The sequence below is a fragment of the Rhinopithecus bieti genome, unplaced genomic scaffold (genome assembly GCF_001698545.2).
Source record: "Rhinopithecus bieti isolate Rb0 unplaced genomic scaffold, ASM169854v2 scaffold_49381, whole genome shotgun sequence".
NCBI classification, from domain to species: Eukaryota; Metazoa; Chordata; class Mammalia; order Primates; family Cercopithecidae; genus Rhinopithecus; species Rhinopithecus bieti.
Window position 1 is genome coordinate 376,156 of NW_016819572.1, and position 13,190 is coordinate 389,345.

Sequence of the window (13,190 nt, forward strand, 5' to 3'; positions counted from 1 at the left end):
CCTTTTTTTTTTTTTTTTTTTTTTTTTTTCCAACCTAAAAAGTAAATTCCTCTGGGACATGTAATTCCTCTGGGACATGATTTCCCAACAAATTCTCCAAATTCTCATATCTCTTTCACTAGTCTTTTTAGGATAATCTTCTATTTGAGACTAAGCCTCACTTAAGTAAAATTGTGTACAAATACATACAACATGAAATTAAACCAGATCTTAAATAGAGGGTGCATAAGGAGTGGAACATGGGACCTTCGGGGGAAAATATGCATTAGAAGGGAAAGAGAGCAGAGTTAAGATGCCAGTGGAGGTTGAAATTCTGAGAATGAGTTTCTGTATATGTGAGAATATTTTTGAGAACTATTTTTAATTCTCAGTAGTGTATAGAAGGATGTAGCCTTTGAATGACATTAAGAATTCACTAGAAGTATGAAGAATGTTAGTTATAATGTCACATGCCTCAAAACACAAATGCCTCAATACATAGATTAAAATGTTTTAAAGTATTGGATAGTAATTCAAGTCCATAGTTGAGGTAGAAGATAAAATAAATAATGACTCATATATCAAATTTATTATGTGAAAAAGACTTTGGAAAATTGTTCCATAATAAATGAAAATATAAATAAAAAATTAAAATTCACAGAAAAAATTAAAATAAACTGTGAAAAACTTAAGAGGGTAAACTTGAAAGTTATTGAATTTTTAATCTCAAAAATCAGAAAAAAAGTCATTTCATCAATCTCCTAAAAAAAAAAAATAAACAATAATATAACAGGAGAGTAATTAAGAGAAAAGTAACATTTACAAAGGGAAGTAAAAAAAACTTGAAAAATATTTGATTTCATACTTTGTGTTTAAGGTCAAAACATACGCTGAATTGGTTCAGGGATTAAAAGATGTCAAATTTCCAAACATATTGTAAGTGATGATTATAAAAAATCAATACATAAATAAATATAAGATGTATTCTATCTCAGAAAAAGGGTAAGTCACATAGAATTGACATTAGAAAAGAGATGTGGAATATTCAGAATCTGAATTTAGGAAAAGAAGTGCTGTCTTCCCAATTGTAAAGGTTAGGATGATGCGTATAAAGGAGTGAAAATAAAAACACAGCTGTGTTTTTGTTGTTATGTGGCTCTTTTATGAGCCAGGCATTTTTTCAAAGTGCAAGTTAAAGAGTGGCCCCCCAAAATATATGTCTAAGTCCTAACCCCTGAAACCTGTGAATATGACCTTTGGAAAATAGGATCTTTGCAGATGTAATTACCTCGATAATCTCCCAATGAGATTAGTCTGGATTTAGGATTTAGGGTGGGGCCTAAGTCCAATGACTGGTATCACTATAGAAGAAATAAAAGGAATGTCTTAGACACCTAGACAGCCATGTGGAGACAGAGGCAGAGACAGAGCTCAGGGGAACTAGGCTGCCACAAGCCAATGAAAGCTAAAGGTTCCCATCAGCCACCAGAAGCTAGCAGACAGGGAGGGGCTGGATTTCCCCTCAGAATCTCCAGTGGGAACCAACTCTGTCAACATGTTGATTTTAAATTTTAGGCTTTCAGAATGTGAAAGAGCAAATTATTGTTTTATCTGTGATAATTTATTACAACTGTAGGGGAAAGAAAGGGAGATCAGACTATTACTGTGTCTATGTAGAAAAGAAAGACATAAGAAATTCCATTTTGATCTGTACCTTAAACAATTGCTTTGCTGAGATGTTGTTAATTTGTAACTTTGCCTCAGCCACTTGGCTGCAGCCACTTTGCCCCAACCTTGTGCTCACAGAAACATGTGTTGCATGGAATCAAGGTTGAAGTGATCTAGGGCTGTGCAGGACGTGCCTTGTTAACAAAATGTTTAGGAGCAGTATGCTTGATAAAAGTCATCGCCATTCTCTAGTCCTAACCAGGGCACAATGCACTGCGAAAAGCTGCAGGGACCTCTGCCTTGGAAAGCTGGGTATTGTCCAAGGTTTCTCCCCATGTGATAGTCTGAAATATGGCCTCGTGGGATCAGAAAGACCTGACTGTGCCCCAGCCCGACACCCATAAAGGGTCTGTGTTGAAGTGAATTAGTGAAAGAGGAAAGCCTCTTGCAGTTGAGATAGAGGAAGGCCACTGTCTCCTGCCTGCCCCTGGGAACGGAGTGCCTTGGTATAAAACCCGATTGTACATTTGTTCAGTTCTGAGATAGGAGAATAACTGCCCTATGGCGGGAGGCAAGACATGTTGGCAGCAATGTTGTTTGTTATTCTTTACTCACTGAGATGTTTGGGTGGAGAGAAACATAAATCTTGCCTATGTGTACATCCAGGCATGGTACCTCCCCTTGAACTTAATTGTGACACAGATTCCTTGGCTCACATGTTTTCTTCCTGACCTTCTCCCTATTATCACCCTGTTCTCCTCCCGCATTCCTCTTGCTGAGATAATGAAAATAATAATCAATAAAACCTGAGGGAACTCAGAGACCAGTGCCGGTGCAGGTCACTGGTATGCTGAGTGCCGGTCTCCTGGGCCCACTGTTGTTTCTCTATACTTTGTCTGTGTGTCTGTCTTCTTTTCTGTCTCTCATCGCACCTGACAAGATAGACTCACAGGTGTGGAGGGGCAGGCCACCCCTACAACAGGAGCTCTGGGAAACTAATATGCAAATGTTTTACACTTATTATTAATATCTTATTTTTCTCCTTAAAGCTCTATGAGGTCATTTTATGCTTGCTGTTCCATTACTTCCATGATGAAACTGCGACCAGGCGTGGAGGCTCATGCCTGTAATCCCAGCACTTAAGGAGCCTAAGCTGGGAGGATCACTTGAACTCAGGAGCTCAAGATAAGCCTGGGCAACAAGTGAGAAACTCCCATCTCTTAAAAAAAAGACAGAAAGAAACTGGAAAAACTAAGAATTTATATAGGGCCAGGCACAGTGGCTCACGCCTGTAATTTCAACACTTTGGGCAGCTGAAGCAGGAAAATTGCTTGAGCTCAGGAGTTTAAGACCAGTCTGGACAACATAGGGAGACCCCATCTCTAGAAAAACAAAAATTTAACGAGGCCCACACTTGTAGTGCCTGTAGTCCCAGCTACGCTGGAGGCTGAGGTGAGAGGATGGCTTGAGCACAGGAGGTCAAGACTTCAGTGAGCCTTGATTGCATCAGTGCACTTCAGACCAGGCAACAGTGAGACCCTGTCTCAAAAAAATTAACCGTGTCAATTGTATATGAGTGCCCCCTTTTCTGTGTTAGAATACATCTTTTATTTGTTTACTTTTTACTTTTTGTCATCATCACTTGCGAAATACTTAGAAGTTTAAGACATTCTTTTATCCTTGAACCATTTGAGGGTAAGTTTTGATCTTAAACATAATGTATGGACTCCTGTGACTTTGTGAAGCTGTATGAATTCCTAATTTTTTAAAATTTTTGTGACATAAAAAATAAAAAATGAAAAAAATAAAAATTTATAACCTTCACAAAGTCATACATGTAATATTTTATTCCATAAAATAGAATATAAATATGTCATGCTATATATATTCATTATATATATCAAAAAAAAACAAGAGGCTTTGAAAAGAACATTCAAACAAGAAAACACATTTTATAAATTAAAAATACTATTACAGCCAGGCGCGGTGGCTCAAGCCTGTAATCCCAGCACTTTGGGAGGCCGAGACAGGCGGATCACGAGGTCAAGAGATCAAGACCATCCTGGCTAACACGGTGAAACCCTGTCTCTACTAAAAAATAAAAAAAATCAGCCAGGCGTGGTGGCGGGCGCCTGTAGTCCCAGTCACTTAGGAGGCTGAGGCAGGAGAATGGTGTAAACTCGGCATGCAGAGGTTGCAGTGAGCTGAGATCTGGCCACTGCACTCCAGCCCAGGCGACAGAGCAAGACTCCGTCTTAAAAAAAAAAAAAAAAAAAAAAACTATTACATAAATAAAAACTTCAATGGAATATTAGGAAAATAAAAAAGTGCCTTTGAGCACTTTGAAAACTTTGCAGACAACCAAGGCTGCGTGCACCCTGAAGTTACAGACAACATAGAACTTTTCATATTTTACAGTAAAGGTTTCCAATTAAATTCTAGATACCATGCTGTAGATAAAACTGTACAATATCTAGGACTGTCCCTCCAGAAGTTCACAATTTGTATAAACAAAGAACCAAAATTAAAGGAGATACTCACCTGAATATTCTGTAACTGGTCTGAACAGTGCTTGCAGGAAAATTCATGCATTTGACTTAGGAGTTCCCTGTCCTCTGGGCTTTCTGGATAACAGAAGCTATTCTTTGAGATTTCCACAGTCTAAAAAATTCCAAATGCCTCTATAAATATTAAGCCTTGCTTTCTGGAGGCCAATGTAATATAGGATCCTTAAATCCCCGCCCTGATTAGGTTTCTGCGGCACAGAGTATCAATGAAAGGATTTACCTTTCCACCACTGATTAAATCAACTCAATGTCTAATCTCTGTAAATAATCCTCTACAAACACCCTCTAGTTCTGGTTAGTACTGGTTTATCTTGTCATTGATTGATTGATTTTTATTTTGTTTTGTTTTGTTTTTTTTTGAGATGGAGTCACCGTCTATTGTCCCGGCTGGAGTGCAATGGCATGATCTTGGCTCAACACAACCTCTGTCTCCCAGTTTCAAGTGATTCTCCTGTCTCAGAGTCCCGAGTTGTTGAGATTACAGGCATGTGCCACCACACCTGGCTGATTTTGTATTTTTAGTAGACACGGTTTCACCATGTTGGCCAGGCTGGTCTCGAACTCCTGACATCTAGTGATCCACCTGCCTCGGCCTCCAAAAGCGCTGGGATTACCCGTGTGAGCCACCATGCCTGGCTTTTGTCATTGTTAAACAACACCCATGTGGCAAAATCATGTTTGATTTTCTGTGGCCCCAAATCTACTTTCATTTCTGCTCCCACATCTGATAGTATTTTTATATGATATTTGAATATACATCATTCCATTCTTTGATAACTTCTGCCCTTTCTTCACTGAAATCTAGGTTCTGCTACCATCTCACCTTGCTCAACAACATAAATCCCTTCAGTGCCGATCAATTTCTACCACCTTTTAGATTTGAAGATCAAAATGCTAATGATGATGATGGATGGTTTTGGAAAAAGAGAAGTAGAGCCTCAATGTCTGGCACCTATGGCTGATTTAATTTTAAATGTAGGGAAATGAAATCAGTACTGTGCAGAAAAAACATTCAGGTGATTTTATTTAATGCATTTTTACTAAATTCAAACTAATCCAATAAAACCTTTATTTAAATGACAACTTTTTTGAGAAATAATTTTAAAATTTTTATTAATGTATGAAAATTGCACATATTTATAACATACAATATAATATAAATTGTGCATTGATCAAATTAGGGTTTGACAATCTCAGGCTTCATAATTTGTAAAGTAGAATTCTGCCATTTAAAAACTTTATATCTACAGTTACCAACTAGTAGTTAACTGAACATATCAAATAACAAGATATTATTTGAAAGAGCCTAAATTAATAAAGTGTTTAAATACATTTTGAGCTTTAAAATACAATAAATAAATAAGATTTATTTTGGAAAATTTTTTTAAAAGTATAAACAAAGTGGATATGGACAAAATGTGTACAGAAAATATCAGAAGGACTAAATCGCGTGGAGATGTTAATGGTAAATCTTGCTGATATTGTTTTTATTTATTTATTTATTTATTTATTTATTTATTTATTTTATTTATTTATTTATTTGAGATGGCGTTTCGCTCTGTCGTCCAGGCTGGAGTGCAGTGGCGGATCTCAGCTCGCTGCAAGCTCTGCCTCCCGGGTTCACACCATTCTCCTTTCTCAGCTTCCCGAGTAGCTGGGACTACCTGCGCCCGCCACCTCGCCCGGCTAGTTTTTTGTATTTTTTAGTAGAGATCCGGAGTCTCACCGTGTTAGCCAGGATGGTCTCAATCTCCTGACCTCGTGATCCGTCCGTCTCGGCCTCCCAAAGTGTTGAGATTACAGGCTTGAGCCACTGCGCCCGGCCGCTGATATTATTTTTAAAAGTATCATCTTTTAAAAAAACATTTTATGGCCATTTGTTAATGAGAATAAGCTTCTATTGAAAAGGAAATCTTTGATTCTGTAAGAATATACTCTCAGATACGTATCTCTTATATACCTAACATAAAATTATTTAGATGTCTGTAGTTACAATTAGCTTTATAGGATGGGGTTTAGAAATAGCTATAAAGCAAGCCCTTTGTATATTTCTAACACATGCTACAGTTTGGGAATGTAAGCTCAAAATGTCATCCATGTAATGACTTAAAGCTTGTCTTCTACTCTCAAATACATCAACACTCACACATATATATGTGCACATGCAAATACATACAAATAAAATATTATGCTGAAATAAAATACCTTTTTTTTATTTGTTGGTTGGTTTTGAGAAAAGTTCTAGCTCTGTTGCCCAGAATGGAATGCAGTGGAACAATTATGGTTCACTGTAGCATCAAACTCCTAAGCTCAAGTGATCCTCCTGCCTCAGCCTGCTAAGTAGCTGGAACCACAGAGGTGTGCCACCATGCCTGGCTAATTTTTTAAAAATTTGCTTTTATAGAAATAGGGTATCTCAGTGTTGTCCAGGCTCATCTTGAACTCCTGGATTCAAGCCTTCCTCCTGCATCAGGCTCCGAAAGGCTAGGATTAAAGGCATAATATGGCTCTGTGTCTGGACCTGAAAGGAATTTTTATTCAGTCTTATCCAGATGTTTTTGCTTTTTTCTGGTGCTAGTCCTAAGAATATTAAGAAGTCCTTAGAAAACTCTTCCCAGCATGTAAAAGATGCATTCGTTGGTTATTATGGCAATATTCCCCACATGAGTAATTTTAGTGGTTAGCTTCTGTCTCATCATTTCTAGAAAAATTTTTTATCTCTGTCATAACCCCTAATGCTTAGTCAAAAGGCTCTTTCTTTGTATGTTGGTCTTCTTCTTGCAAATTAGACACCCAGTATTAGCTAGTATTTCACTGTTGAGGACCAGCCTGTGCTGGAGACCTCTGGTTTCAGGGCTGCTACTTATGGTAGCTCATGGCTGTGTTCTTTCTTTGTTCCTTGCTCCACTTCACTCCACAACATCTCACACAGGACAAAAAGCAGAGCAGATATGTTCAGATCCTCTGATGTTAATTGAGGCCACACTGCTTTTTAAGAAATACAAAATTTGGCTCAAAAGCATCCATCCAGATTGTATACAGAGTGTAGTGACCTCTCCTATATGACCTCCTGCTTTAACAGAATCAGTTCAGGTTCTGGATATTTTTACAAACTCAAGTTAGCTGCAACTGCTCGAGTTCTCATAAATTCATATACAAAACCATTTACTTTCTTTGATCTCAACAGTAAGAATCACAAAAGAAGATCTTGCAGACAAAGTACACCTCACGAAAGTGGGTACTTAGTAAATAAATTAAATTAAAAGTGGTTAGTATCTATTGCTGTTTATATACTTCCCTTTAACCATTTCCAATCTTGGTGCCCCTCCCTCATCAGATGATGCTTGGCGCTCCTCTGTGCAAATGCCCTCCCTTCTATTTCCACAAAGGCAAAATGCTGTTTTCTATATATAGGAGTACTATCAATTTGTTGTTACTGTTGCCATTACTTCATAGTCACCTACTCATAGGTACAATTTCTAAACTAAAATATGGCAAGAAACTTGTCAATGAAGACAATTCCATGTGAAATTTTAGGTGTGTTTCTTTTTCTGCGGAGCAATGGACTGATCTTCAAATTTTACGGGGCTAGGTTAGGCACAGCTCTTCCCTCTGAGATCTTCATTTTCTGAGAAACTAACTCTGAATCTGTGTCCTGATGAGGATCTGCCATCACACATGCCACAAAGCACCACCCAGGTCAAGCATGAAAGTCTGCACTCCAACTGACACCCAAAATTGATATCACAGCAGAGAAACAAGGACATAGAGCACAGCTGTGAGGAAGAGCAGTCTCAGCTATGCAGCCAAATGCTTAGGACCAAATCAGGAATCCACACTTCAGATACTCTGGGTTGGAGAAGATGGGATCACATTAGATAAGTTGTTTTTGTTTGTTTGTTTGTTTGTTTGTTTTTGAGATGGAGCCTCACTTTGTTCCCCAGGCTGGAATGCCCTGGGATGATCTCAGCTCACTGTAACTCCCGCCACCTGGGTTCAAGCAATTCTCCTGCCTCAGCCTCCCAAGTAGCTGAGATTACAGGTGCTCACCACCATGCCCGGCTAATTTTCTTTTTATCTTTTGTAGAGATGGGGTTTCGCCAGTTGGCCAGGCTGGTCTTGAACTGGTGACCTCAGGTGACTCACCGCTCTCAGTCTCCCAAAGTATTGGGATTACAGGCATGAGCCACTGCACCTGTCTTAGATAAGTACTTTTGAGGGATAAGATGGTAATACCTGAAATATTTGGCTAGAGATGTTTATTATACTGTTTTGACTTTAATGTCTCTGTCTGTTACTTATATCAAGGCTCCTTTGGATGGAAACTATCTTAATCTCTTAGCTGTTGCCTCTTTCTGCCTATAGAACATCTTGCACAGCACTACCTCACCAGGTTTATAACTCAGCATTCAAGTGAACCTCTATCATAGTCTCAACTCTTCCTGATGGTATCCTTGCTTTTCAATGCTAATCTGAAATACTCCTGCTGCTTTTCTTCAGAACAAATAACTCTTGCAATAAAGCTAATATCATGAAACTTGCCATGCAAATAAACACAACAAATACATTAAAACATAATCTATTTTATTTTTTTTGCAATAACAAACCTCTTAAGTGCATTTATGTCTTTAATGAAAGAGTTGTTTGCTTTTCCAAGTTCTGCAGTTTCTTTTCTAAAATGTTCCCATTTTCCTTATACTTTCTACAATATTCTCATGATGCTTCATTGTTTCTTTTTGGGCCAGCCACTCTCTCTTCTCCACTACCTTTGAAAAGCTGAACAGCTGGACCTAGGAAAGATGCCCTACCAGCTCCAGGTACAATGCTGATAGAGGATGCTAATCTGGGATGATGGCACATTTTCCATGACAGCTGGTACCACAACCTGGCTCCTGGCTGCTAGCATTCTCTGCCCATCAGTGGTCTCTAGATAGTGCGCTATGTAAATCACCAGCAATAGAGTAGCTCCTCTAGTCAGTTATCTTTTCTGCAGTCCCTGTGCACCAAGAGTATCATTACTAGTTAGTTCTAAAACTCCTCACTGAGTAATGGCAATATACTGCCCACTGATAGTTTGGTAAGCTGGAGCTTGTACCATCACCGCAACAATAGCAGATGACACTGCTTTCTCATCTTCATTCTTTTCTTTAATTCATGGCTTTCCAGGTGCATATGAGGATACACTATTCAATATTATCCTGTTGGAAGTGCTCTTTGACATTATCTGTCTTACCTGTTCAGAATCAGATATTCATGAATCACATTCTGTGAATCTTTAACCTTTACATTTATGAATATGTGAGTTGCAGAAAAACACTCTTAAATTTTTGGTAGAATTCTTCTGGATCACTCTCAATATAGGAAGGTTCCCTGAATGACTCCAGCTCTGTGGAAACCATGTGGATCCTCCATGCATGATGCTACAAAAAAAATCACAGAAATTTGTCTTGATCATCCTTTTTGACTCTTACAGACTTCGTCCTTCCTACTAATGTGATTGTTTTATTAATAGGATTAGGGAAATGTAGTGTTTCCCAAGTATATTTGGAAATAAATTACAGGTGAGGGAAGAGACTCACAAGGGAATTCCAAGTGGCCGGGAGTACAGAATACGTGAGTGAATAAATGTTGCTTCTCAGATTGGATTAAAAGGAAAAGCTGCAACTAATCTCTTTTCCACATTGTGATTATATTGCTCTCGTCTTTCAGTTGTCTCTAGATTTTCTGCCTGTCTCCCACAAAGATATTTTCTTTCTGAATTTTTCAAGTAATAAAATACTGAATTTAAGCTCCCCCTAGAAAACAAGGTCATGTGTGTTCCTAAAAGTTAGAAAGGTTAGAAGTATAAAATTCCAATATGTATTAGGTGACTGTCCTCAGCCATTTTAAGGAAAACTCAGATGAATATCAAGGATAGAAAATTAAATCCTAAAATACTATAGAAATGTGAGATAAATGTAAAAAAAAAATATTCTGTTAAATGAAATTTTTTAAAAAGTGCCATTTATTTGGACTGAGCCCCAACAGACCAAATCAAAATGCAGCCATTCATGCTAAAGTTGTGTATCACTGAACTTTTAACTACATTGTTTACCTGACTTAGTAAAAAATCAGGATGGATACATAATAGCGAGATGCCAAAACAGGTCAGTTTTAGCTACCATGGTAAGGAAGTCCTCTATTCTTTCATCTTTGCAAGAAGAGTAACCTGATGTTAACCAATTCATTTGTTGTATTATTCTGTTTCTTTGTTGCTGTTTAAGTAACCTTACAAAAACAGGCTTTTGTGCCACACTCAGCATAGAAACTCTCTATTTTTGGATGAGTTATTTCCTGATTTTTGAATGACAGGTAAAAGCCAATTTGATCATCCAGTTAAATTTGAAAAAATTTTGTCTTTTCCCCTCTTCAAATATACAATGAGAAAACCCAAAGAGATATGAGAAAATCTGGCCCAAATCACACACACACACACACACACACACACACACACACACACACACCAGGAGTTGAACTGAGAACAGAAATAACATTTTCTGATTTGAAGGCCATAGAATTTTTATTGTCTAATAACAGTAACTTTATTTTACATAATCTTGAATTTTTGGTTACTAGCAATGAGTTGAAAGAAATCTCATAGAAGGACATTCCTCTCTGAGTCTGCAGCATCATCAGCTATAGTTAGTTGAAATGATAAATTATGCTGACTAAATTGATAACACAAGACAAGAACTCTATGTAATATACTACTATGCATTTGCTTTATTTTGCCACAAATAATTTTCCTTTCTTTTCTTTTCTTTTGAGACAGAGTCTTACTCTGTCACCCATGGTGAAGTGTAGTGGCAAAATCTCAGCTCACTACATTCTGCAGCTTCTGGGTTCAAGCAAGTCTTCTGCCTCAGTGTCTTATGTAGCTGGGATTACAGGTGCCCACCATCATGTCTGGCTAATTTTTTTTTTTTTTTTTTTTTTGAGACGGAGTCTTGTTCTGTTGCCCGGGCTGGAGTGCAGTGGCCAGATCTCGGCTCACTGCAAGCTCCGCCTCTGGGGTTCCCGCCATTCTCCTGCCTCAACCTCCCAAGTACCTGGGACTACAGGCGCCCGCCACCTCGCCCGGCTAGTTTTTTGTATTTTTTAGTAGAGACGGGGTTTCACCGTGTTAGCCAGGATGGTCTCGATCTCCTGACCTCGTGATCCGCCCGTCTCGGCCTCCCAAAGTGCTGGGATTACAGGCTTGAGCCACCGCGCCCGGCCGTCTGGCTAATTTTCATAATTTTGGTAGAGACAGGGTTTCGCTATGTTGGCCAGGCTTGTCTCGAACTCCTGACCTCAAGTTATCTGCCCGCTTCAGCCTCCCAACATGTAATTTTCTTTTTTTAACTACATGGGTTAACACATCTCAGTTCCTTCCTGGTCTCATATTCCTTAATGTGACCTTTATGCTATGACTTTCCCAGAATTTCATCATAGAATATGATCTCTTCTCATTTTGTATACTCTTCCTTTTACAATTTCATCTTATCTCTCTGGCTTAAATTACACACATGCTATGTCTCCACATCGGTTTTTAATTTTATTTCTAGGAAGAATTTAACTTCTGCCCTCAAAAATGTGATAAGGCAAATGGATCAATACCTTCTTCAGAAGGTGAGAAGGAATCTTAAGTTTCTGATATAACTGACAAGGTTCCCCGTAGTCTCTCACCTTAATTTTATTTCTCAAGTTTAGGAATGTCCCAGGTGATAATAATTAAAATAGAAGCATCAAAACAGAAGAATGTAATAAATTTTTGCTTTAATGACTGAGAAAATTTACCAAACTATATCTTAAATGTCCTTAGTGGCTAATACCACCTGTATGTACAAGTAAATCTGTGCTAAGTAAGATTAGCTATACAATTTTCTTTGAATAAATGACAAACAAAATTGGTAACAAGGTAATATTGAGAGTGTAATGGCTGTTGCTTATGGAAATTTTAGTGTCAATAGAGAATACTCAGGAACTTTAGGTAGAAACAGAAAGGAAAATTGGGTTGAAAGCCCAGAAGGTAAAATTCTACAATCTGAGATCACTTGAAGAGACACAAATCATCAGAAGGTGATAGACTTTTCCTGTTACCTAGTAAAGTGCTGCAAAAAATGTGTGGGAGGAGAAGAGAGAAAGTTAACTAAGAAGTCTAGGTAGTACAGACAGAAAGAATAAGGAAGTGTTGCTGATAACTATTTTCATAATTTGGATAATCACCTTGATTTCGTCATCAATTTAAGAGATTAAAAGACACATCAGGTCCTTCTTGCCATGTGACCCTTAGTTGGCCAGTAGCTGAATGGGGAAACACTAGACACCTCGACAGCACTGAAAAGCAGAGTTTACTTATTCCTGAATACTCATTCCCGGTTCTAACTAAAAGCAACTCTTTAGTAAAGGATCACCCGGTTTTCACTGAACACAAGCTCTCGGTATTTCTTCTGCTGTGTCTGTCATTTTATTTTCTTTTTTCTTCTAAATCAAAGGAAAAAAGAAAAAGAAAAGGCCAGACATGGTGGCACATGCTTCTAATCCCATTGCTTTGGGCGGTTGAGGTAGAAGTGTTGTTTGAGTTCACGACTTCGAGACCACCATGGGCAACATAGCAAGACCTTGTCTCTAGCAAAAAACAAATAAATAAATATAAATAAATAAATAAATAATAAAAAATAACGTGAAGTAAAGGAAATAAAAATAAACATTTTAGTGTGTATTCCGCATTTCCAGGTACATCTGGTAGTTTGGTGTGCTGCATGCCTAAGCTTGAAGGAATGGGATGGGAACAGATGTACTGTGGAAAGCACCAGGTCATTTCCTTACATTCAGGTCCTCTTGCTCAGGAAGTTTTTTCAGTTTTCTTGCTGAACAGGAGATGGCAACAAATTTCACTTTCTTGCACATAGAGATGAAATCCAGTTGTTGAAAGTATCAGTCTGTTTTTTGCTT